General features: G+C 40.7%; 1 pseudogene; it reads left to right on the top strand.

Annotated features, from left to right (window-relative positions):
• LOC147626321 (ent-kaurene synthase CPS/KS, chloroplastic-like) overlaps positions 1-18,399 on the top strand; it is a 46,945-nt pseudogene extending 28,546 nt beyond the window's left edge.
• Positions 18,400-25,225: the final 6,826 nt, after the last annotated feature.

Consider the following 25,225-nt stretch of genomic DNA (forward strand, 5'->3'; position numbering starts at 1 on the left):
TTTGCAAACGAAAGGGTAGCAGCCCCACGGACACGCTCATAGAGTTTCACCACCATGGGGCACTATATGCTAATGATGCCCCACCCAAACACAGTATTTTTTGCATAGGGGACCCCTTGGGCACTATGCAAAAAAATAGCGGCGGGTGGCAACACACCGTCCCGCCCATCCGAAGTCCGATAGTGGTGAAATTTTGTGAGTGGAGGGGTAGGAGTCCCATAGACCCTCTTAAAAAGTTTCACCACCATTGGATACCGTATGATCAGGATGCCCTATCCAAACTTGCTATTTTTTGCCTCGGGGGGTTCACTATACGTAAACCCTCTCTATCATGTGCGTTCAAGGCCTATTTTAGAAATACCTTACCCATGATTTTTTTATAAATAAAACATACCCTTTTTCTATTCAACCTGTGAATATCCCCTTTAAATGCTATCCTTATGAATGTAAAAAATGTGTAAAAAGGGGGGTTTTAAAAATCCCTTCTGTTGAACCTATGTGCTACACTTACATATTTATGAGTGAACCCCCCGTGAGTTTTTTGCATAGGGGACCCCTTGGGCACTATGCAAACAATAGTGAGTGGAAACACACCATCCCAACCATCCGGTGTTTGATGGTTGTTAAACTTTGAGAGTGAAGAATTGGTAGAGCCACATGGACCCACTCGCAAAGTTTCACCACCATCGGACGTCGTATGATAATGATGTCCCACCCAAACCCACTATTTTTTGCATAGGAGATCCGTATGCAAAAAAATAGCGGGTGGCAACAAACTATCCCGCCCATCTGGCATTTGATGGTGGTGAGCCTTTGCAAGCCGAGGGGTAGGAGCCCCAATGGACCTCCTCGCAAAGTTTCACCACCATCAGACACCGTATGATAATGATTTTCCACCGAAACCCACTACTTTTTGTATAGGGGACCCCTTGGGCATTATACAAAAAATAGTGGGTGGCAACACACCGTCCCACCACTAGCGTCTAATGGTGGTGAAACTTTATGAGCGGAGGGTAGCTGCCCCATGGACCCACTCACAAAGTTTCACCATTAGACGTCGTATGATAATGATGCTCCACCCAAGCATCCAATGGTGGTGTAACTTTGCGAGCAGAGGGGTAAGAGTCCCATGTACCCACTCGCAAAGTTTCACCACCATCGAACACCACTCAATTGCAAAGGTTCACCCCCAAACCATTCACAAGATACAAAATATATGGGCACAACTTAAAAGACAACTCATAAGATATATGGGTAGAAGATACAATTAGAGAGAAAGGTACAAAATGAAGGGCAGTAGATACAAAAAACAAGAGGGAGGAGGCTCTAATATCAATTCGTAGACTCTCTAGCTCTGAGGGTCTCCAAGATTGTTAAAACCCTAAGATCTCTCTAGATAATTGTTATGCATAAAACATGCATAAATCAGGCATAAACTCAACCACCCACCACCCCCGAGCCCAAGGGATGCACACATGAATAATGAATGAAATACATCATACCTCTACCTTGATGTCCCATACCATCAAGAGGTATAACACAATCCAATAGCATGTAGATATAGTGTGAAATGGTAGGTGAGAAGATATGGACCTCTACACAAGAGACCATAGCATAAGCCTCCAAGCCTCCAAGCTCCAAGCCCCCTTGAGTGTGCCCCATGCCCCTATTATATAGGAGGGCCCTCAAGTGACTCTTGACTTTCCATTCCTCATGTGTGACCCTTGGATGCCTGACCCTAACCTTAAACCTTAAGGTTAGTCCTAACCCATGCTCCACTAGAGCTTGTTCCCATGCTCCCATGCTCACAAGCCTAATGTGGGTTAGCCTCCTAGTATATGCACACATAATGTGTATATAACATAGCACACATAATGTACATATAACATACTTCCCCTCTCTCAAAACATTGCACTCTTGCAATGAAAAGAAGGAGAACTGCGCTGAACAATCTCAACCGACTCCCAAGTCGAATTCTCAATTTCCCTATCTTTCCACCTTATTTTAACCTCAGGGATTAGTCAACTACAAAGTTTCCTTTCCGTGAATTCAAGTACCTTATCAGGTTCATGTGGAACATAGGATAATTCATCGACTTCAACGAGTTCTTGAGGAGTAACTGTGTTATCCTCACCTCCCAGTTTCCCTTTCAATCTATCGATATGAAAGACTGGATGAACCCTAACAATTGGAGGTAGTCTTAGTTCATACGCAACCGTGCCAATCCGATATATAACTCGAAATGGACCACAATATCTAGGAGATAAATTCGAGCATTTTTCCATTGACAAAGTCTAAAAATATTTAGGAACATTAAAATAAACCAACGCTCCTGGTTCAAAAGACCGAGATGAGCGTCCCCTATCAGCATAAAACCGTGCCCTATCATGAGCACTCCTGATAGAATCCCGAGATTCGGTCAGAATTTCCTGCATATCTCGCAAGAAATCCCTCGATGCATCAAGCTCGATGTCCTTAAGACTGACATCAATAGGTGCCCTGAGTTGATACCCATACATAAGTATGCACGGACTAAAATAATAGCCGTAAATTTAGAACTGTTATAGGCAAATTCCATCATTGGAAGATATTTCCCAATATGATGATTTTCTAGAGACATATGCACAAAGCATATACACTATAATCTGATTCATACACTCTGTTTGCCCATCAGACTACTGCGGATGATCAGAACAATTCACATTCAAAGTAACTTTTTTATTGTAAACCGTTCGGAATAAAGTAGGAAAACATGGCATTATAACAGCAGAAACCAGGGATTCACCGGCGCCCCGACATACCCACATCTGCATATGGAATAATCGATGTCTCGAGTTACCCATATCAACATAGAGAGTCATCAACGTCTCGATGAGTCACATATATCCATCCGTAAACCTATCAGGTTGATTGTGTAAATCACCTAAAGTACGGAACTAGAGAAAGAAATGCCCACAAAGGAAGAATCCAAATTTCCTTATCCGAACACAACAAGATAAACTTGTTTGAACTCTAAAGAGATTTCAACAAGTGAAAATGCCGACGAGATTTCCCTCATCAAAACATGCAGGCTATAGATAAAAGAAGTTTATCTAAAGAATGCCCACACTATAACTTCTAGTGAATTTAGAAAATAAGATTGTCTTTGAATGTTGAGGTCAACATGCTAAGTGATGTAAGCAAAGTAACAATCTTGAGCCCAAATTATCCCATAAGATAGTATATGTGAGGGATCCCTAGCGTCCCATACCACCATGATACCACCCATACATACCTTAACAATTTGAAACTCCCTAGTATGCCGTCTAGGAAAATATGAATAAAATCCTGTATAAAAGGAATAAGATGGCCTTATCCAGACTTTCACATACTAAACCTGTCTCTGTATACTTGAGACTACATCAAGGAATAAATCCTTCTGAGTACATCATTAGAAAAGAAATTGAATTATTGGCACCTTTCTAATGATAACTATCCAAAACACAATAAAGTTAGGGTAGAAAAATAACTCACCTAGATATATAAGTAACTAGGTATCCGAGTTGGAATATATACAAGAGTATAAGAAATATACTCCAAAATTACGTGCAAAAAACGAAGGCAAATGCTACCTTCAAAAACAAAGGCAGATGCTACCTTCAAAGCACATGTAAATATTCAAAAGATCAAAAGACCCTTATAAAACCATGGATAAAAGCATAGAAGCTCCTTAAATCCATAAAAACCATAGTTGATCATAAAAATCAATGCATACCATCTAATGGACATAAATCATGCCAAAAGAAGCATTTAAATTGGTGGCCAACTCATCAATTTGGAGCATATGAACATTGTGTTGTTCAAATAAAACTCCAAAGTAAGAAAGTGAAACACATGTGTGTAGCACTCAATAAAAAACCCCTAGACACAAGTGATCTAGGCAGAACCTGATGAGTCCTTATAAAACTTGGAAAACATCCAATAGAAATCCACCAAAATAAACCGATCAATCAACCCATGATAGAGGCTTAAGAAATTAAGCACAAGCCACACTTAAATAAGTGCAAAATAAATTATCATGAAAAAGTGTCAAAGGTGAAACACACTTTGAACGAAAATTATAGCCATCAAAAGAAATTAAGGAACATGTCCAAAAAGAATGGCTAAAAAAAGGTAAAAAATCATGAATAGATCGTTTAGAATTAATCCAAACATAAATATCCATTAATACGAGGTATAATCGTATTAATAATATGTGAATAACCCGCATCTATCTAATGTCAGTATGAGAAAACGTACTTCAACATTAAATAACCCTCGAAAATATTAAATTCTCGAGAAAAAAATTATCATGATTTTTTTTTAATTTTCCCAAATTTATAGGGCCTCAAAATATAATAATTTTGAATTCCACCAAACCTATCTCATGGCATTCCAAACCTATATTTTTCCAGAAAATTTTTAGCAATTTAATTTGCCAAAATACCATTGATATTTTAAAAATACCAATTTTTAGGATTTCTAAAAATAATTTCTAGAAATTTCCTAATTTTCCCTGAGAATCCCATCGTTCACGAAATTTCCAATTCCGCCCGACAATTCTCAAATCCAATGAAAATTTTTAATTTTAATGGATTTTTCTAATTTTCTGGTTCAAAAAATATATTTTTAAAGGAATTTGAATGGTCACGGGCGCCCGAATGGACACACCACGTGCCAAACACCAACCCCACATTTTTCCAAAATTTAAAATAACCTTTGTCTAATTTTCCACTAATTTTCAAAATTTTTTTGAAATTTTTAATCAACCCCGAACGCATTTAGAATACGAACGGTCAAAAAATTTCGGAATTCCAACGGTTTTCCCGGAATACGGAAAGCCAAAAGTTTTGGGAAAATGAAAAGACAAAAAAAGTGAAAGGTCAAAAGTTTCCGGAATACGGAAGGTCAAAAGTTTTTCCGGAATTCGGAAAGCCAAAAGGTTTCGGGAAAACGGAAAGCCAAAGGTTTTCCGGAAGTTGAAAAGCCAAGAAATTTTAAGAAGAAAATTTCAGGGAATTTTCAGAGAATTTTTTTCTCAAATCCCCTATTTTTCAGTATTTTCCAGGCTTATTTTCAAGCTTTTTTCTGAAAAAATATCAAAAAGCCTTTTTTTTGAAATAAAAAACTCATTTTTTAAAAAAAATGAAAAAAAAAATAACCTTAGCATTATAGCCAACTTGATTTTTTAGGGGGGGGGGGGGCGTTTTTTTCCGCCCGGCTGCAGCGCAGCCCCCCCCCCTCCCGTCGCCGCCTGCGCCTAAGAGAGAGAGAGAGAATTTGATTCTCTCTTCTCCCCTCTCTCCTCCCTTTCCTCTCCATTCCTATCCCTCCTCCAATCTCTTCTCTCTCTCTCTGTTAATCAGAGAGAGATTAGCTTAATCTTTGATTAAGCTTTTTTTAAATTAAATCCTTAATCATAATTAGCATTAATTATGATTAATGTTTTAAAAAAATCATTTTCAAGAGAATTTTCACCCGGAAAAGAGAAAGAAAAGTCAGATTTGAGAGGCGGAGAGAGTCCCACACACACGGGAGAGCATCTCATGCATCAACACGCTGTCCCCTACTGAATTTCAGTAGAAATTGACAGAAATTTGATCGCATTCCGGTGGAAAAAACCCGCAAAAAATGTATAAAAATACATTTTTAATCATAAAAATGCTCAAAAAAATCCTAAAAAATTAGAAAAAATTTCTAAAAAATTCTAGAAATTCAGGGAATCCATCCTACAAAAATATCCACCATAAACTTTATGATATTTTTGTAAAAAATTCCATTAATGCTCGATTTTAACCATAAAAAATAGAGAAAAATAGCATTAACTCACGGAATTTCCCCGCAACGTCGATTCGTCCATTGAATTGAAGTACCACACGTTCCAATCACCATAACGATGATCCATGTGCATTTCATCAACACAAATCAACAAAATAATATTTTTTTAGTAAATATTAAAATGTACTAAAAAAAATCAACAATTAAATAGAGATTGCTCTGATACCACTGTTAAAACCCTAAGATCTCTCTAGATAATTGTTATGCATAAAACATGCATAAATCAGGCATAAACTCAACCACCCAACCACCCCCGAGCCCAAGGGATGCACACATGAATAATGAATGAAATACATCATACCTCTACCTTGATGTCCCATACCATCAAGAGGTATAACACAATCCAATAGCATGTAGCTATAGTGTGAAATGGTAGGTGAGAAGATATGGACCTCTACACAAGAGACCATAGCATAAGCCTCCAAGCCTCCAAGCTCCAAGCCCCCTTGAGTGTGCCCCATGCCCCTATTATATAGGAGGGCCCTCAAGTGACTCTTGACTTTCCATTCCTCATGTGTGACCCTTGGATGCCTGACCCTAACCTTAAACCTTAAGGTTAGTCCTAACCCATGCTCCACTAGAGCTTGTTCCCATGCTCCCATGCTCACAAGCTAATGTGGGTTAGCCTCCTAGTATATGCACACATAATGTGTATATAACATAGCACACATAATGTACATATAACAAAGATACTCACATGATCATGCTGGGCTAAGAGAGAGTGCAAAGGTGGCCGGATTTGTTGAGAACTAGAAGTTTGGACTAGACACCAACTTTTGGCCGAAAGAGTATCCTCATCTACGTCTCCCTCCTTCTCTTCCTCCTCTCAAGCTACTCCCTCTAATAAGCCGCAGTCCCATTATCATTTGATGTGCCTGAAATCCGTGCAGCAGGCTACATTTGTTGGCAATTCAACAAATATATATATATATATATAAACAAATTAAACAAATATATATAAATATACATTTGTTGGTAATTAAACAAATATATATATATATATAAACAAAATATTTTAACCCGCGCTAATAATATGTCATCGAATAAGAAAAAGTCACAACCTTTGAAGAAAGAACCGGCATAAAGCCTTCTTGTAAAACCTTTTCATAATACAATCAAACCTTCTTGTAAATACAATCAAACCTTTTCATAATACAATCAAACCTTCTTGTAAATACAATCAAACCTTTTCATAATACAATCAATCGATATCTTGTCTACAGTCGCGCTCTCTGTCTCCTGAGTATTTCTGTATCTCTGAACATTACAATTGAATAATGTTTTATAATTAATGCTTAATTATAATCTCTGTAGAGGTTAGGCTTGTCTACATGGTATCATAAAGACAACGCCTCGTATCCTGTGATTTAACCACCTTTGCTTCTGCTGTAGCACTTTCTTCTTGATCAGATCTGGACTTTTCAAGAAGAAAATGGCCGCACAATCGTCAACGTCCAATTTTTACGACATCGAAAAATTAATCGGCCCAAATTATCTGCTGTGGAGCATGCGCCTCAAGATGCTTCTTGAGAAAGGGGGCGTTACTGCAGGAACCGAACCTGACCTTGATGTGCCCACTTCATACTCAAGAGCTTCCTTACAATTCCCCTTGTTAGATTTGGCCTTTGGCATCATCTAAAATGTTCAAAGGATTTTGAAAGGGTTCCCAAACCCCAAATTGAATGGTCTTTGGCTCTATAGAGATGTGATTCAATGCTCTATCCATTTTTGTAGCATTTGACTTGGTCAACCTTGTACTATTCTTTGTTTTCACTTTTTTGAAAAGTCAACTTCAACACAAAAGTGACCAAATCTTGATCAAACAAAATTTGATTTTGAAGATATTTAGTTTGATGGAATGCTTAAAGTAAGCACTATACATCCATGTCAACACTTTGACCAAGTTTGACTCAAAACATTCCTTTGTGTCGACCCCTTTGACCAGTCAACTTGGGGGGTTCAGTATATGTAAACCCTTTGTATCACATGTGTTCAAGGCCTACTTTAAAAATCCCTTATCTATGAACTTTTCATGAATAAAACACACCCTTTTTCTATTCAACCCGTGAATACCCCTTTAAATGGTACCCTTCTGTATGTAAAAAATGTGTAAAAAGGGGATTTTTAAAATCCCTTATGTTGAACCCACGTGCTACGCTTACATATTTATGAGTGACCCCCCCGAGCCAGTCAACTAGTTCCATTCGACCAAGTCTTAAATGATGTCAAAATTAAGATCTCTTTGGTTTGTCAAGAAGCTAATGGCATGTACAATGCACTCACATGCTCAAATCTTAAACTTAATTCACTGTTTTTGACTAGGCACCACCTTTGCCTTACGGTGAGACTTGCCAGGTTGGAGAAGCAAACGGTGTCAGAACGGAGCACTTGAGGGATCCAAATGTAGCCCTTGGAGAGGCGAATGAAGCTATGTAAACCACTTGAAAACATCCCCAACCCTTTTGGACTGAATTAGTGTTTAACACCGTGGGCAGAAAATTGTCAAAATTGTCTCCACTTGCTATCCACTCCTTCCCTTTGCATTGGCAATGCCTTGGAACCATTCAAAAGCATGCAACACATCAATTTTCATCTTTGGGCATCCAAATCTAACCCCAAGTTCTATGCATATGTGCTTTTTGCCAAAAACATTGACGGCATCTCCTTTGTATTTGCAATGAAATCTCAATGTAAACTCAAATGAATTTCAATTGCAATGCTATATCCATTGTTTGCCAAAACTTTGCCCTACCAAAATACATCAATTGACAACTCTTGGAGGTCGATGTAGCGCGTTGAGGCTTGTTGATCTCCCGTCCAAGCTCTTCCAACCCCCTTACTCAAGTTTGAAATCCAAGAGCAAGGGTTTGGGCCATGGCTTTACCACCATTGTACGTAGTCCCTTTAATCCATACCACTTTTCCATGGCACTCACGGCATGGAAAGTTCAAGACACATCTCCTTGGCATCTTCTCCTTATTTCCAAGGTGCCTTCACCACATATTAGCTTTCTACTTATGCTGTAAGAATCAAATGAAAGCAACATTAGTAAGTGATCAATGGCTAGTAAGCTCCACTCACCACCACAAGAAAATGCGACTGCTCCACGGCATCCTCACGACCATAAAATCTCCCAGAAAATCCACCAATATCAAGCTCAAGATGAAGCTTGTGCTTTCTTGAGCCTCTCCCAAGCTTAGGCAAGCTTCAATGTACGATACAAGCTCCAAAATGAAGGAAAAAATGTGCATCACAGACTAGCGTCCTCACGTGCAAAAAATGACCATAAAATTCACCAAATGGATAGCTCTTTGTGAAGCTTTTAACATGCCAACTAAGATTGCAAGATGAAGGCACCATAGCTTAGAGAAATGAAGCAAAGATGAGGGAGAAAGAAGAAAACGTTTTTAGATTCGAAACACTAATCTTAATTAGTGAAAATTTTCCCCAATTTTGGTCCTAGGATTTGAAATTAGGTGCGGGTCACCAAAGATTTGGTCCACATAAAACCCATGGCCCCAAAATCTTAGGAAGAAAACAAAGAAAAGGAAATTAAACCATTCAAGGTCACCATATCCATCTTCTTGATCAAGAAAATCAAGAACATCAAGAAAATACAGAAAATTCAAGCGGACTATAAGAAAATTCGAGAAAATGGATCAAAAGCATGGCTCTGATATACCAATGAAAGAAAGGGACATCTAGATTAGCCTTGGATTAGCCTAGAGTAAGAGATTAGTGTAGATTTAGAGAGAAAAGAGAGTAATGACTTTTATTTCATAGATTATCAAAAGTTAGCCCCAAATATGGCCTATTTGGTAAATATACATGACCGCCCCTTTCACACTATCATAAGTGTTGTCCATGGGCATGGTCCATTGGCCTTGGGCCCATTATTCATGGATATGAGACCATTAACTTTGTTACACATTTTGGAAAAGGAATTATGCTTTTTTTAATTCCAAACCTTTTTTGTCCATGAGTCTCTACCATGGATCGACTAGCATCACAATGGTAGGATCATTTGCACATGCACAAGATATGTAGAAGAGTGTAAGGGTAGGCAAAGTAAACACAACATGTGTAAAACAATTTTCCAATTTGTTTGCCACTTGGAGCGAAACAATATAGGTCTAGGTAGTGTGGTCAAATAATCCAAGCCTTTGAGCACTTGTATCACAAAGTCTAGGGCTAGCAAAAATATTCATAATATTTTGGAATCAAGGCCCTTGTTTTATGTGTAAATGGAGTGCTTTATAACTTTGTTAAGTCAAATGAACATTACATTAACAAAAGGATAACTCCAAGGTAGTGAACACATATATGATCATATTGAACATTAAACAATAGCATTAGAATAGCTTTAAGGTGGTTAACATTGATTAAAAAGTTAAAGGGTGCTTTATAATTTTGTTAAGTGAATAAATACTATTATTATAAGTCCTTTAAGAAACTTCAATCTTGTAATTTTATTAGAAGTCCTCTAAGAAACTTGTAATTTTATTAGAAGTCCTCTAAGAAACTTGAATCTTGTACTTTTAGTGTGTCCACAAACTAACCACATTGCGGCATGAGAATTGGCTTGAAGTCTACATAATTGCTTCATGATGGGGTAAGGAGAAAAAAGATGCAAAAAAGTACACAAAATAAAGTCAATTTCCAACACTAGCAGATTTGTTTTGTTAAGGTGAGAATTAAAATTACAAGGTTTACTTTCATACTCTGATAATATCAACATAATAAACCTTCTGATTGTTCGATAAATGGCACAAAGACTAAAGAGATCTTAACGTACTCTTGTGATAAAAGACACAAAGATTAATCTTGTGTTAAAGGCACCAAGAGGAAAGGGATCTCAGAGTTGTCTTGTGAGATAAAAGGAATAGAGAGTATAGAGATTTAAATCTTTTAAAAAAAGGAAGTTATGGAAAACTTTACTTTTTGTAGGGAAAGGGATGTTTGAACCCCGATGGAACACTACAAGTTTCGTAAAGATATCAATCTCTAAGTTTTAAATGCATGAAAAAGTAGGTTAGAAACTATAAAGGCCATGCTTATGGTGATATACCTCCCATGCTTATGGTGATATACCTCCCATAGATTCTTTGTGGTAGGCTAACTAACAAATGAAAATGTTTTTTCCTATGGTATCGATACTTTTTGTATAAACCCTTACATATATGGAGTTCCTTTTTGCATATAAACTAATAGGGGAGAAAAGGTCCTCCAGTAGGAATATTTCTCCCTATCCAATTCTTATCTCCTATTGAGATATAAAATTGGTGTCAAAGAGAAAACATTTTTACTATTCAAAAGAAACACAAGATCTTGATATTACGACTAGTCTATAAAATTGGTGTCAAAAGAAACACAAGATCTTGATATTACGACTAGTCTATAAAGAAATAAATGTGCCTATTTATAATTATTCTATAAAGGTAAGGTGGCTTCAAATAAACAAGACTAGATCCTACATTTTCCAATTCTACTAAATGTGAAGTTTAGCACCATCATTGAGGGTTGCTTTTGGTACCCCAATAGTACAATTAGTACTATATAGTAGTACACAAATTAACCTTTGTGTTTTATTACTACTATATTTTCCTTTACTCATGACATCAGATTTTGTGCTTTAATAATACTATATTCTACTTGACATCATTCTATGTTTTGTTGTTCAGTGTAGTATTCCAATGGGGCTACTCCATAGTTGCCCAACCACCCTTCTATACTTTTTAGAGGGACTTCAAAACTTGGTGGATTGGAAAAGGTTTTTGAAATTCCAAACAAAAAATGGATCTTTTCTATTGTCACCATCCTCTACTGCATGTGCTCTCAAGTACACGGGTGACAAGAAATGCCTCGATTATTTGAATTTGGTATTGGAAAAATTTGATAATGTAGGTAAAAAAACATACGTATATATAATGTATATACATATACATACATAGGGGTGTATATATATATATATATATATATATATATATATATTGTGTGTGTGTGTGTGTGTGTGTGCATGCGCACATGCATGTTTGATATGTGTAGTACCCCCCCTCCCACCCCTCCCCCCCCACACACACACACACACACATACATGCATGCATGTGCACATTCTAACCTATATTCATTTATGTATATAATACATATAAATTAGACACATACATATAATATATAGGTACACATACCTATATTGATTTATGCATATAATATATATATGTATGTATGTATGTGTGTGTGTGTTTATGTATATGTATGTATATATGTGTATATAATATAGATACAAACAGATATATTAAATGTATAAAACATTACAGCAGATGTACATACACATACACACACATAGTTACTTACACAAATAGTACATGCATGTATGCACTCGCATGTACCTATGGCATATAGTATGCTTGCATGCTCACACGTAACCTATGCTTGTGGTAGGCATTAATTACATTGATTTTGTTCACAGTGTAACTTAGTTTCCTAACTGATTTCACAAGATTGACCTTTGCCATGATCTTATAACTAATGTAGCAAATGAGATCTATTCAGCTTGCTGTGAGGTGAAAAAAAGAAAGAAAAGCCTGCCTCTATAGCCCTTCCACCTCGCAAACTTGGAATACACACACGAACGGGGGCACCACCAGCCACCGGCTGGAACAATTCTCGCACTTCACCACCCAACCCACGCCAGACAGACAGCAAAAAACAGGGGCACCGTAGACAAAACAACCACCCAGCAATTTATATTTCCAGATCAAACATTTCATACAAGCTTCTCCCGACACAGAAGCCTTACTCACACAACCCACAAACAAAACACTCAGGCCTGTGAGCCGAGGATACACCACATCCCTGATCACCACGAACACTCTCGCCTGCCTGCTGTACCAATCACACCAGAATGAACCCGGCCACTCTCACTCCAGAAGGCGCCCACACCAGCTAACCCTCGAGTCCTCTGCAGCCTATCACTTTTGCATGTGTCATCAGCAGCAGCTCAACCATCATCTCTCTCTCACTCTCTGTCTCTGTGCTGATCCTCTGCCAGCCTCACAGCAAACCCAGGCAGCTTATCTGCCCTGCTACCGGCCCACCACCAAGCAGCAACACCAACCTCTCTCTGTGCTTCACTTGGCACCCATTCTGTCCACAGCCCTGTCTCCTAGGCGGCCCACACCAGCCAGCCTGTCACTTGTAGCTTATCTGCTCCTCTTTTGTCCTTGCTAGCAGCTCCCTTTGATGCCAGCACCGGTCTCTTTCCCACAGGCAGCGCCCCACCAGCCTCTGCCTTCTCCAACACGCATGTCTTCCATGCTTGCCTTCAGCACCTACCTTGCCCATAGGCGGCTTCCACTTGACCCATCTCTGTCGGGTTCTTCACCAGGGAGGCTCCCCGTCAATCACGTCGGCTGCTCTCCACTCAGTCTACCACTGCTTCCTTCGGCCACGAACACCTCAGTCAAAGGCGGCTTCCCACGCACCTGCACTTCATCAGCCCATAGGCTTCTTTTTGCCGCCAGCAGCTCCACACGCCAAAGGTGGCCTCCTACACTTTTGTTGCAGCCCTGCTTTCAAACTTTTCTGTCGCCAAGCTGCAGCTTCACTCGAGGCCCCCTATGTCTGCATGATGGCCACTCTCCAGGCGCCTCTCTCTCTGTCTCACGCCAGCCAACCTGTATCTTCATGCGCTGCCTACTGCAGTTGCGCACTCCTCTGCAACACCTCCAGTAGCGCTCCGGAGCCCCCCACTCCTCCAAATGGCGACCTCCGCTTTGCAGCTGCGCCCAGAGAGCCTCAGCACAATATGGCGACCTTCTCCACCTTTTTGTCTGCTAGGCGGCTACTGCACTCAAGCCTGCCTCTACAGAGAAATCGCCCGCTCTCCGCAGAGAATGACGAGACCCCCTATCTCCTTCAAAGCGGCCGACCACCTTATCTGCACGCTGCCAACTTCCCCGCTATCACCTTCTTCTAGAATATGCGCTGGCGGCAGTAATAAAGCTCCACGTTCACTTTGCTTTTTTGGCCATATAATATTATATATATATTTTTTATTTCACCTAAAGCCTAATGGAAGGCCACATAATGCTTTCACACTATGTCCAAGCAACCTTAGCCATCATCCATTATTACTCCCATGCTTCCCATATACTCAAATGCGACCTTCTCTAGTACCCACTCCACTTAAGGGAACGCATACACATTTCAAGGCGACCAAGCAACTGAAACCACCTCGAGTCAACTACATTCAGGACAGGCCTACAACAAACCCAAATCAAATGCCGTCCACCCTGTACACCTGGAGACGCATTCAAAGCCAACCCTTCACAACTGCCATGCACACCATATATACACAAGCCCGAAATACTACTCAGAAAAATGCCTGACACTTGCTATAAATGTATTTCTTACTAGATTATTGTTGACGTCTCAAATCAAATAATTTCTATTAATTTTGTGTTTTTTGTAATGTGTAATTTTGAGAAAATGTACTAATATATGAGATACAGCAAGGAGCTAGTACAATTTAAATAAAGCAGCAGAGATTGTCCAAAATATAAGCCAAGAAGATTATTCTATACTATATTCAAGATGTGGATTGCATGATTATATTATTAGTTAGTAATAAAATTTCACTGCCTTTGAGCACATGTGGATGGTAGACCGGTTGGAGAGGCTTGGCATATCAAGATACTTCAAGAGCGAGATTAAGAAGTGCTTGGACTATGTGTATAAGTGAGTAAGATATGCTCTAGCAAAGAGATTCCAACTCAAGTCCCACTCAAAACTAATTCTAAAAAAGATTTAAACATGAAAAAATGGTGTTTCATAATTATTTTTCTAGTTTTTATCATGAAATAAAAGGTACTGGACAGACAATGGGATGGCATGGGCTAGCGACTCAAATGTCTATGATGTAGATGACACCGCAATGGGATTTCGCTTGCTCCGCTTGCATGGCTATGATGTCTCTCCAAGTACTATTAAAGTATTATTATCATCATCAGACAGACTTAATAATATTATCAAAGCAAATTATCATTTATCATAATTATAGAGTTAATCATGACTAGATCACCAATACTAGGATAGATTTATTTCTAAGAATTATTCAACACAACATATAATTTATATTGTCTCTTGTTGACCAATTTATGAAGCCAAATCATTGTATCCAGATCAACAACTACTAGAATGCTTCAAGTCCTTCACCCCCCCCAACACCCACACACATAATATAGCAAAACATGGAGAACATAACATCTTTTATGTAGTTTCTGCATGTCTCATGTAGAGGTCTTCTGCCATTTCAAGAAAGGTGATGAGTTCTTTTGCTTCGAGGGGAAAACAAGCCAAGCTCTAACTGGGATGTACAACCTCTATCGAGCCTCCCACACTATGCTACCTGGAGAATCTATTCTACATGAAATCAATACCTTCACCAAATCCTTCCTTCTCAATAAACAAAAGAAGAATGAGATCCAAGATGAATGGATCATTTCTAAGGGCCTCAAAGGCGAGGTACACAAGAACTCTTACTTAAACAACTCTTTATCTATTTAAATGGTGTTTATCAAGCGGAATGGGTGTTTAAAAGGCATCATTGAAGTCCTAACCACATGCGTTACATTCTTGAAGTGTCACCCAAATATTTATTCATAGTTGTTGGGCTACATGAAGTAGGATCAATGCAAAGTTTTTTTTATAGGCCCCTAGTCATTTCTCCTTAATCATGCCTTTATTTTGAAGACTATGTTCCTTTTAACCCTTATTTTCATAGGTAAAACCTTCAGCCAACATGGGTAAGCCCTCCAACAGACATACTGCCTTTATTTTGAAGACTATTATTATTTTAACCTTCTTTTCAAGGGTAAACCCAGGTGTGGGTTAAAGGGTACTGAACCCTTAAACCTAGGTTGGCTACCGACACTTCCACATGTCCTATACCATCAACCACTCCTATGAGTTAACCTTATCACTTCCTTACTCTAAATCCTTTAACCCACATGGGATGATAACACTTTCAAAAGTCCTTACCATCAACTCATGTTATCACTTTTTCATATGTAACCTCATCATCCCTATTGCATTCTTATCCTTCACCCCTCATTGTTTCTTTAAAACTCTCCCCAATGTAAGATTGTAGACACATATATTCATTTAAGTCTCAAATTTCATCCACTCTATCCACCTCTTAAGATCCTTTAGTGTATAAAATAAATAAGAGTCCACATTTTTAGAGACACTTTAACATCTTGAAGAATTTTGTAAATTATATGCATGTTTTGTTTCCTTCCACATCTTAGATATCTATTGGATATGCTTTGTTTCCTTCCACATCTTAGATATCTATTGGATATGTTTGTCTTACATGGCAATCCTTAAGTGCACAGAGTCACATATGATGTTGCAAATATCTAATTCCACCCCTCAGGATGCAAGACAAGGTTCTAGTTACAAGAAAATTTCAAAATATCTTTTAAAGATTTGAGTATCCACCTCGTTAAGGTACTGTGTAATGGATAAGAATCTCTTGAGTAAAAATTATAATAACTCATGGGCATATTATGCCTTAAAACACAAGAAAGGTTATTGTTTTTTATTCCAATTGAGAAACCCCAAAATTCTATATGTGGATTTGATGGTAGGTACAATATGCCTTAAATCATCCATGGTATCAAAGTCTTCCGCGCATTGAAGCACGACACTATATTGATCAGTATGGAGTGGATGACATATGGATTGGAAAATCACTATACAAGTAAGATCATTGTTGGAAAATGATTTGTTGGATTTATTAAATAGAACACTTAAAATTACAATGCATTCAACTGATTTTTGAAAGTTATGTGACATGCACAGGATGTTTTATGTTAATAATGAAACCTTCTTAAATCTAGCTAATGAAGACTATAACTTGTGCCAATCGTTTCATCAAAAGGAGCTTACAAAAGTCTTGAGGTGACTACTTTTTGTAAATAAAATCCTATCCTTTTATACATTATTCTCATCAGCCTTGCATGCATAATGAGTGCATACTCGAAAAGGAATATGACTCTAGCACACTCTTATATGTGATTTTGTAGGAATGCCAATTTGATCAGCTTAAGTTCTCACGATAAAAGACCGTAGAGTGTTTTTTCTCTGTAGCATCCACACTTTTTGAACCAAATTATTCACTTGCAAGAGATGTGTGGACAATGTGTTGTGTTCTTACAATAGTTATTGATGACTTCTTCGATGTGAAAGGCTCTTTATTGGAGCTTACCATGTTTTTAGATGCAGTAAAAAGGTATATTTTTGTCTTAAAACAATATACAACTAGTACATGAAATATATATCCTTGATGAACAACTCTTTTCTATAGATGGAATCATAAAACTTTGTTTTGCTTACAATTGGGATCCTAAACTAGCCAAAAACTTCTCCCAAGAAATGAAGATATTATTCATGGGTCTATACAACACAGTGAACAATGTCAGCCAAGAGGCTTTTGTAGCTCATGGACGCGATATTACATCTCACTTAAGGCACTCTGTAAGTCAAATTTTAATTCTTTAACTTTCTTTTAAAAATTTCCTTTACATATACTTATGTTATCATTGTATGCAATGTTATAGTGGGTAAGATGGCTCACCTCTTTACTGGTTGAAGCAAAATGGAAGTTTTCTAATCGCTCTCCATCACTTGAAGAATACATGGAAAATGCAACAACATCAATAGGAATAGAGCTAGTAGTGCAGCCCACTATATTATTCATGAGTGAAATGCTATCAGAAGAAGATGTCATGCATGAGGATTATTTTGTCATTATGGATTTACTGAACAAAGTGGGACGGCTTAGTAATGACATTCAAGGTTTGAAGGTAAGTAATCTTAATAATAGAAATTATTAAATTATAAAGTTCACATAAATAACCATTGAAACATCTAAAAAATCATAAGAGTTTATATGCTTTATCATAGAAATGTTACATGGGATTAGCATTTTTAAGAAATATATACTTGAGAGATACACTGCATGTGACAAATGTTGATTCATAACCATTCTTGTCTTTATGCAGAGAGAAAATAGTCAAGGAAAGTGGTCAGGTGTGACCGTTTATTTAAAAGAAAATCCCAAGGCCATAGAGGAGGATGCAATAAATTATTTGAAGTCCTCAAAACAACATGCCATGTTATTATTAGTCAAAGAGTACTTAAGAGATACAAATCTTCCAAGACAATGCAAACAAGTCCACCTGAATATGGCTAAGATATTTAACTTCTTTTATGCCAAAACAGATGGATTATCATCAATCACTGAGATGGCTCAATATGGTGAAACAGATGGATTATCATCGATCATTGAGATGGCTGAATATGTCAAAACTACACTTTACACAATAATATCTTGATATATAGGCACATATATCTCTTTGTAAAATTATATCTATCGTACCTTCTAAACTTGTAACTAGTCCATTGAGATCTAGTTATAAATGAGCTCTACAAAGGGAAGAGAATATTATTTGAACTCTCCATCATCAATTTTTTAAAATAGTTTTATTATAGAGTACCATGAGGAAGCATCTAGATGTTTTAGATACACTTTCTCTATACTCAAAAATAGTGCACAAGAGTAATCTTATCTAGTTTTTTTATTTTTCAAAATGTAATTATAGAGATGTTTAAGGTATAATGTATATTAGAAAATCTTGAAAAAATAACTTTAAGAGAATATGTGAGAACTATAATTATAAAGACGTTTAAGGTATAATGTATATGAGAAACTCTTCAAAAATTATAAAGATGTATATGAGAAACTTTTAAGGTTTTGTATTTTGTGATTATAAAGCTATTAAATGTATAATATACATGAGGAACTCTTCAAAATTCACTTTAAGAGAACATATGAAAAGTAAGAGAAATTTTCACTATAAGAGAATATATGAGAAAACTATACGAAATTCTCACTACAAGAAAATGTATGAATACTATGTTTTTTTGCATGTCTCATTGGAGATAGGAAAAGTTTTGGTATGAATGGGTACTTAAATAAATCTTGAAGATGATTTATTAGATAAACATATAAAGTGATACGAATGTAAGCCGATTTAGCCAAAACTTTGGGATGAATCATGGATTCTTATATAACTCTTCAAGGTAGTTTATTAAGTAAACATATAAAAGTAATTATTATGTAACCATCAAAATTTATGGGGGATAACAACGCTTTTTTTTCATTTTAAAAAACATCAAGAAGGGGAAATAAATTATTGCATGTAACTAAACTCACAAAAAAAGTTAAATTTTGTTGAATTTTGGTGTTTGACTAAAAAAGAGAAATTATAACAACTATGTACATATTTTGGTGTTTTACTATAAAAGAGAAACTACAAAAACTATATACATATTTGTTAATTGATCGCGGTGGTGTCATATTTATTAAGAAGATTGTTGTCCTCATATTAAAATCTATGTACATATTTTGGTGTTTTTCTACTATAAAAGAGAAACTTTAAAACCTATGCACACATTTGTTAATTGATTGTTGTGGTGTCATATTAATTAAGAAGATTAAATGGATAACTAAATTATGCCAACAACTGAATTTATAAATCACTTGAAAGCAGTACAAAAACTTAAAATTGTTTACAAACTACTTTTTGCAAGTAGACAAACTTGAAAGTGTTAGATCTCTTAAAGTGTTTATCTTTATTTTTGGAACCTTTACTCTCTCTCTCTCTCTCTCTCATGGAGTTGTTATTCAACACATCTTGTGTTCGAATCTCACTCCCATAGGACAGATCATATTTGTTCTCTTGGGATTGTTCCTACGACGTTAAAAGAGCTTCTTCTTCTTCTTCTTCTTCTCTCTCTCTCTCTCTCTCTCTCTCTCTCTCTCTCTTCACACACACACACACACACACACACACACAATTTGATATAGCTTGCTAAGTTTCTCTCTTATATACAACTTTTAGGTAGTATGGTTGGCACTAGAAGGGGTTGGGACCATACATACTAGAACTGTTTGATGGGATTATGTGCAACATAATGCATGTCAGTATATCTGTCTGAAAATAAAAGGACACTAGAAAGTTGTATGCAGTGGTATTGACACTAGAAAGTTTTATGCAGTGGTATGGACATTAGTGGTATGGACACTAGAAATTTGTATGCAGTAGAAAGTTTTTATGGGATTACGTGCAACATAATGCACGTTAGTATATCTGTCTGAAAATAAAAGGACACTAGAAAGTTGTATGCAGTGGTATGGACATTATTAATATACTAGGGCAATTGACGTCACACTAAAGATCACATCGGAGCACCACAATTGTGCTTTAGAGCTATGTTATCATGCCTTTGTAGGCAAAATTGTGGCCACTCATGATATACATAGCTTAATTGAAACTTTATCTACAATTAAGCATTCGTGATACACATAGCTTAATTGAAATTTTATCTTTAGTCATTCGTGATCAATTTTCCACGTCTTTCTAATTTGTGATCAATTTTCCATGTCTTTCCAAACATATTTAATCAAACATATTTAAACAATTTTCCACATCTTTCTAAATGTGTTTAATTGAGCCCGTGCACCCACAATCATTGTATATCTCTGAAAAGATATTGGTATAATCAGTAAAGTTCCCAATTAAAACTTGTGCTCTCTGGATCATTGGATGCATGATTGATCTTGACAATTGTAAAACAATGAATACTAGGATTGTGGTATAACATTCCACGATTGTGATAAAAAAATACCTCGATCGTATTACGATCATGGTATTTAAATTTCTCAACCATTGATGATCAATGCACATCCAATGATCCAGAAGTTTTCCAAATGAAAATTTCTAAAAACATTTTCCAAATTATATATACCAAGATCGTGGGGTGATGGTTTAATCGAATTATATGAAAACCACGATTTTCTAAAGCATTATTGTGGTATTTTTTTTTTTCCGGGAAAAAGATCCTTCTATTAGTTAATGAGAAAACGCCATAAGGCTACAAAGCTCACCTCGCAAGGAGGGATAAAACACAGTGAACTCCTGAGCTCCACCCCCGTGGCTGGCCGCTCTCTGGGGGGGGCTACCTAGTAATACATATGGAAGGTGAGAAAAGCCAGACTGGAGGCCTGTAGTGCCAAGTGACATCCTCGCCCCTCGCGGTGAGGAAGGGGCCAGGGTGCCAAGTGCGGAGGAAAGCCTTGCGGCGCCCTCTCATGCGATCCGAGTCGCCCTGGAGTTTCCCCCAGTGTCCTCTCAAGGTGTGAATGATGTCCACCCAGAGGGCCTGTATGACCTCCGCCGGTGGAGTCGCCTGGCGGTCAATGACCTCCCTGCATCGGGCTCTCCATATGTGCCAAGCCGTCATGCTGCTGATCATCTCCCATCTGTGCCCGACCCCCTCCTGAGGAGCTGCCGATGAGAAGTCTGGCGTCGGAACCACCGCCATCGCCCTGTCAGAGACCTGGATGGTCGCGCTGCCAGGGACGTCCTCATATCCAAGGGCCGGGCCGCTGTCCGTGGCCCAAGCCACCGCACCCCACGTCACCAGCATCTCACCTGGTGAGCCTGCAAAAACCATCCTGAGAGCGCGCTGCCAGACCTGCTGAGCCTGCAAAAACAGCCTGTGGGCAATCCCATAAGCAGTGCCGCTGCGACTCCTGTGTATGGCCGCACCGAGGGCAGGACGCTGGGTGTCTGCCAAAAGCTAGCCATGCCCCCACAGCCAGTCCTCTATGCGCTGTGAGCCAGAGAAAAAGCGTCACCTTTCGGGGCCGGAAGCTGGCCCAAAGGCGCTGCCAGAAGTCCCTAAGAAAGGCAGGGGAGAGCCCCTGTCGCCGCCAATGCTCGGCCGCCGCCGGGGTGCTCGCTATCCTGTGCCTCTGAATCCGCTGCCCCAGCCTCGCTGTGTACTGAAAAAAGGGGATGCCTGGGCTGGTAGGGGCCAAGTAGGGATCTCGCCAAAACCACTCACCTGGATCCCACTGAAGGCGAATAAGAGGCCTGCTGTCCCAAGCCCATAATCTCCAAGAACAGTCCTCCCCTATCGAGGCCGGTGAGGGGTCTACATGCCACTGTCTCTGATGAAAGCCGACCACCCGCACCCTCTGAAGAATACAACCCTGGAGCCCATCCAAATCTAGTCGTGTCCTCTGAAGCTGGCCACCCTCTCCCACCTCGAAAGTGAGTGGGGCGACTCTCTCCGCTGTGCCACAGACCGCTAGAAGGATCTCATGCCGAGTAAAGACACCCATCCACTGTGGAGGTGGAGGGTCCTGTACTGGGGTCCGCCACTCCCGGGGGATGGCCGCCTCAATGTCCTGTCTCATCAACTCTCTGCCCCTCATCCCACTGAGTCTCCTCTCCTGAGCCTCTAGAGGCAGCTATACTGAAAACATATCCAGTCGTCTAGGGACTGGGCTGGGCCGGAGCTCAAAGGGCCCCACGACACGTGAGACCGCGATCCAACCATATGGCCACTGGGAAGTCGAATCAAGGGGTTCCAGATCAATGGCTGCCTCAGGCGCTCCTCATCGGTGCCCGGAGGAGTCTGGAAGAGTGACGGCCTCAGATGCGACCAGGCCCTCAGAAGGCTAGCTGCAAAACGCTCCTCGAAGCCAAGGCCCACTCCTCTGGATCGCTGCTCTGTAAAGATCCACCTAATGCTGGGGGTCCAGGGGCCGCTAAGAGAAGGGGTGCGGCTGAGCATCCTGGAAACAAGAAACTCCTTCCACGGCTCAGCGCCTGGCAGGAGGCCACGAACTACCAACTTGCCAAGCAATGCTCGGCTTTGGCAAATAGGATCAACAATGCCCAGGCCGCCTCTCTCCCTCGGCTGAGTGATCACCGCCCATGCCACCTTGGCCCTGGCGGGCCGCCCGTCGCCACCGGACCAAAGAAAGTTCCTGATGAGCCGCTGCACCTGGCCAATGCATGCCCGAGAGAAGGCCCAGCAGGAAGTGATGTACCACATAGTAGCAAGCAGAACCTGGTTGGCCACAACTACTCGGCCAGCCAGAGATAATCTAGCGGTACTCCAATACAGAAGCTTCTTCCGAATGCTCAGAAGAAGGGGGGCTATCTGATGCTCCGGAGATATGTCAATGCCCACGTAACATCCCAAATAACGCACTGTAGTGCCAGGGGGCAGCCACTGAAAACCGTCAACTGGCCTCCAAGTCGGGGGGGGCATAGAGCTGACCCACAGCCCACACGACTTGTGCCAGTTGATCAAAGCGCCCGAAGCTCTGCAAAACCTGTCCATGGCTAAGGCGAAGCGGCGGAGGTTCTCCTCACCTCCTTGAAGATAGACAGCAGTGTCATCCGCAAACTCCGAGTCTAGGAGCTCCTCCGAGGTACGGATGGGAAGCTGGAGGCCCCGCAAACCTGTATCCTGTGCCGTCAAAAAAGTGCTCATGGCCTCCGCCACAAAAAGAAAAAGAAAGGGCGCTAAGGGACACCCCTGCCGCACCGAGCGCGAGAGCTGGAACCTCTCTCCGCGCACGCCCTGTATCAGCACCTGGCTATGAGCCGATGAGTAGAGTGCAGAGACCCCACGGATCCACTGAGGGGGGAAGCCCATCCTCTCCATAGTGCCTTCCAAGAAGGCCGAGTCCACCCGATCATATGCCTTCTCGAAGTCGAGAAGGAGCACTGCCAGATCCTCCTGTCGAAATCTAGCCAGAGCCGTAGCCTCCCAGAAGGAGAAAATGTTATCCAGAATGCTCCTATCCTGGATGAAGCCAGTCTGCGTGGAGTGGATGATGTCCGGAAGGTGAGGCTGAAGCCGCCTACTGATCGCCTTAGCTAGGACCTTGTAGGCCGTGCCTAGCAAGGTGATCGGTCTCCACTCTCTAATCTCCAGTCTGTCTCCTCCCTCTTTGGGGATCAAGTGGATCAAACCCTCAGCCATGCTGTCCGGCATGACTCCTGACTCCATAATCTCCTGGAATGCCAATCTGAAGCCCCTGTGTAAGAGGCCCCAGTACCTCTGGAAGAAAGCCACCGAAAGACCGTCCTCTCCTGGGCATTTGCCCCGAGGTAATGCCTGAAGAGCCTCCTCCAGTTCCGTATCCGAGAAGGGAGAGAGAAGGGAGTGCTGTAAATGGGCCGACACAACCGGTCTCGTGAAGCTCCAGACTGCCTCCCGAGCCTCTCTCACCCTGTCATCTGCTGGCTCAGCAGAGAGAAGGTCCCTGTAAAAATCTGTGGCTATAGCCCGAACCCTGGGGGGATCCACCACAACCTGGCCATCAGCCTGCCGGAGACGCCTGAGACCCTCTCGTCTGAAGCGAGGCCCTGTCGCCTCAAAGAAATCTCGAGTCACTCTGTCCCCAGCCTGTGTCCAAAAGGAAGCCCGAGCATGGAATCGGAACTCCACCCTCCTCTCCTCGATGGATCTGATCTCCGTGCGAGCTGACTCCATCTGCTCTGAGATCCAAGGGCTCGTAGGATCCCTCTCCTGGAGTCTCTGGAGGGATGCTAGACTCCTCCGTAGGCTCCTCTCCTGCTCTCTGAAAGCCTCCAGCCGGTCCAAGGCAGCCTGTCTGAGCATCTGGCTAACCTCCTGCAAGCCATTGGCAAGATCGCTGGGCTGCCGATCCTCTCCTGAACTGCAGCTCCTGCCAGACCTGCTCAACTCTGATCGCAATCTCGGGCTCCTCTATGAGACAATCTGGAATCCGGACGCTCTGGCCCTGCTCTCCTCTCGTGGGGTCCTCGATCTGGAGAAGCACTGGATAGTGATCTGAAAACGAGCAGCCTGCAAGTATGCCCAATGTGCCACCTCTATCACAGGCCCACTCATCAATGTAAAACCTGTCGATGCAGGATAGGTTAACCCCTGAGGCCCGTCTATCCGAGCGCAAGAAAGATAGGCTCCCCTGCAACCTGCCAAACTCCGGGAGAGTCCACGGATCCTGGCCTCTCACCTGAAGCACTAGTTCCTCCCAGACAGCTAGCTCCGGCCCATGAATGGTCTCCTGGCTGCCCCCCATCCTGTCCTCTGCATCCTCCAGCATGTTGCAATCCCCTCCGAGGCACCAGTGGTCTGCCAAGGGGAGGGACTGCCTAATGGTGCTCCAGAACTCGGCTCTCCCGGTCGCCCCATTAGGGGCGTAGAAGTTGAGGAAGCCAATGCGGTCTTCCCCAACCCGAAGGATGATCCACTGCGCACGACCCTGGACCAGAATGCCAGAGTCCACAACTTCAGATAGAAGCTGCTCGCTGACTGAGATGCATACTCCACCCTGGTTCCCCTTGGAGCCATATGCCGGTGACCAAAAAGTGTAACTCCTGCTTGGCAAGATCTTCCCGCAGGTGCGGGTACGCCCGGCAGAAAGGTGGTGCTCCTGGATGAAAAGGATATC

The sequence above is a fragment of the Cibotium barometz genome, chromosome 22 (assembly GCF_041138505.1).
Source record: "Cibotium barometz isolate CiBa-2024 chromosome 22, ASM4113850v1, whole genome shotgun sequence".
In the NCBI taxonomy this organism is placed as follows: domain Eukaryota; kingdom Viridiplantae; phylum Streptophyta; class Polypodiopsida; order Cyatheales; family Cibotiaceae; genus Cibotium; species Cibotium barometz.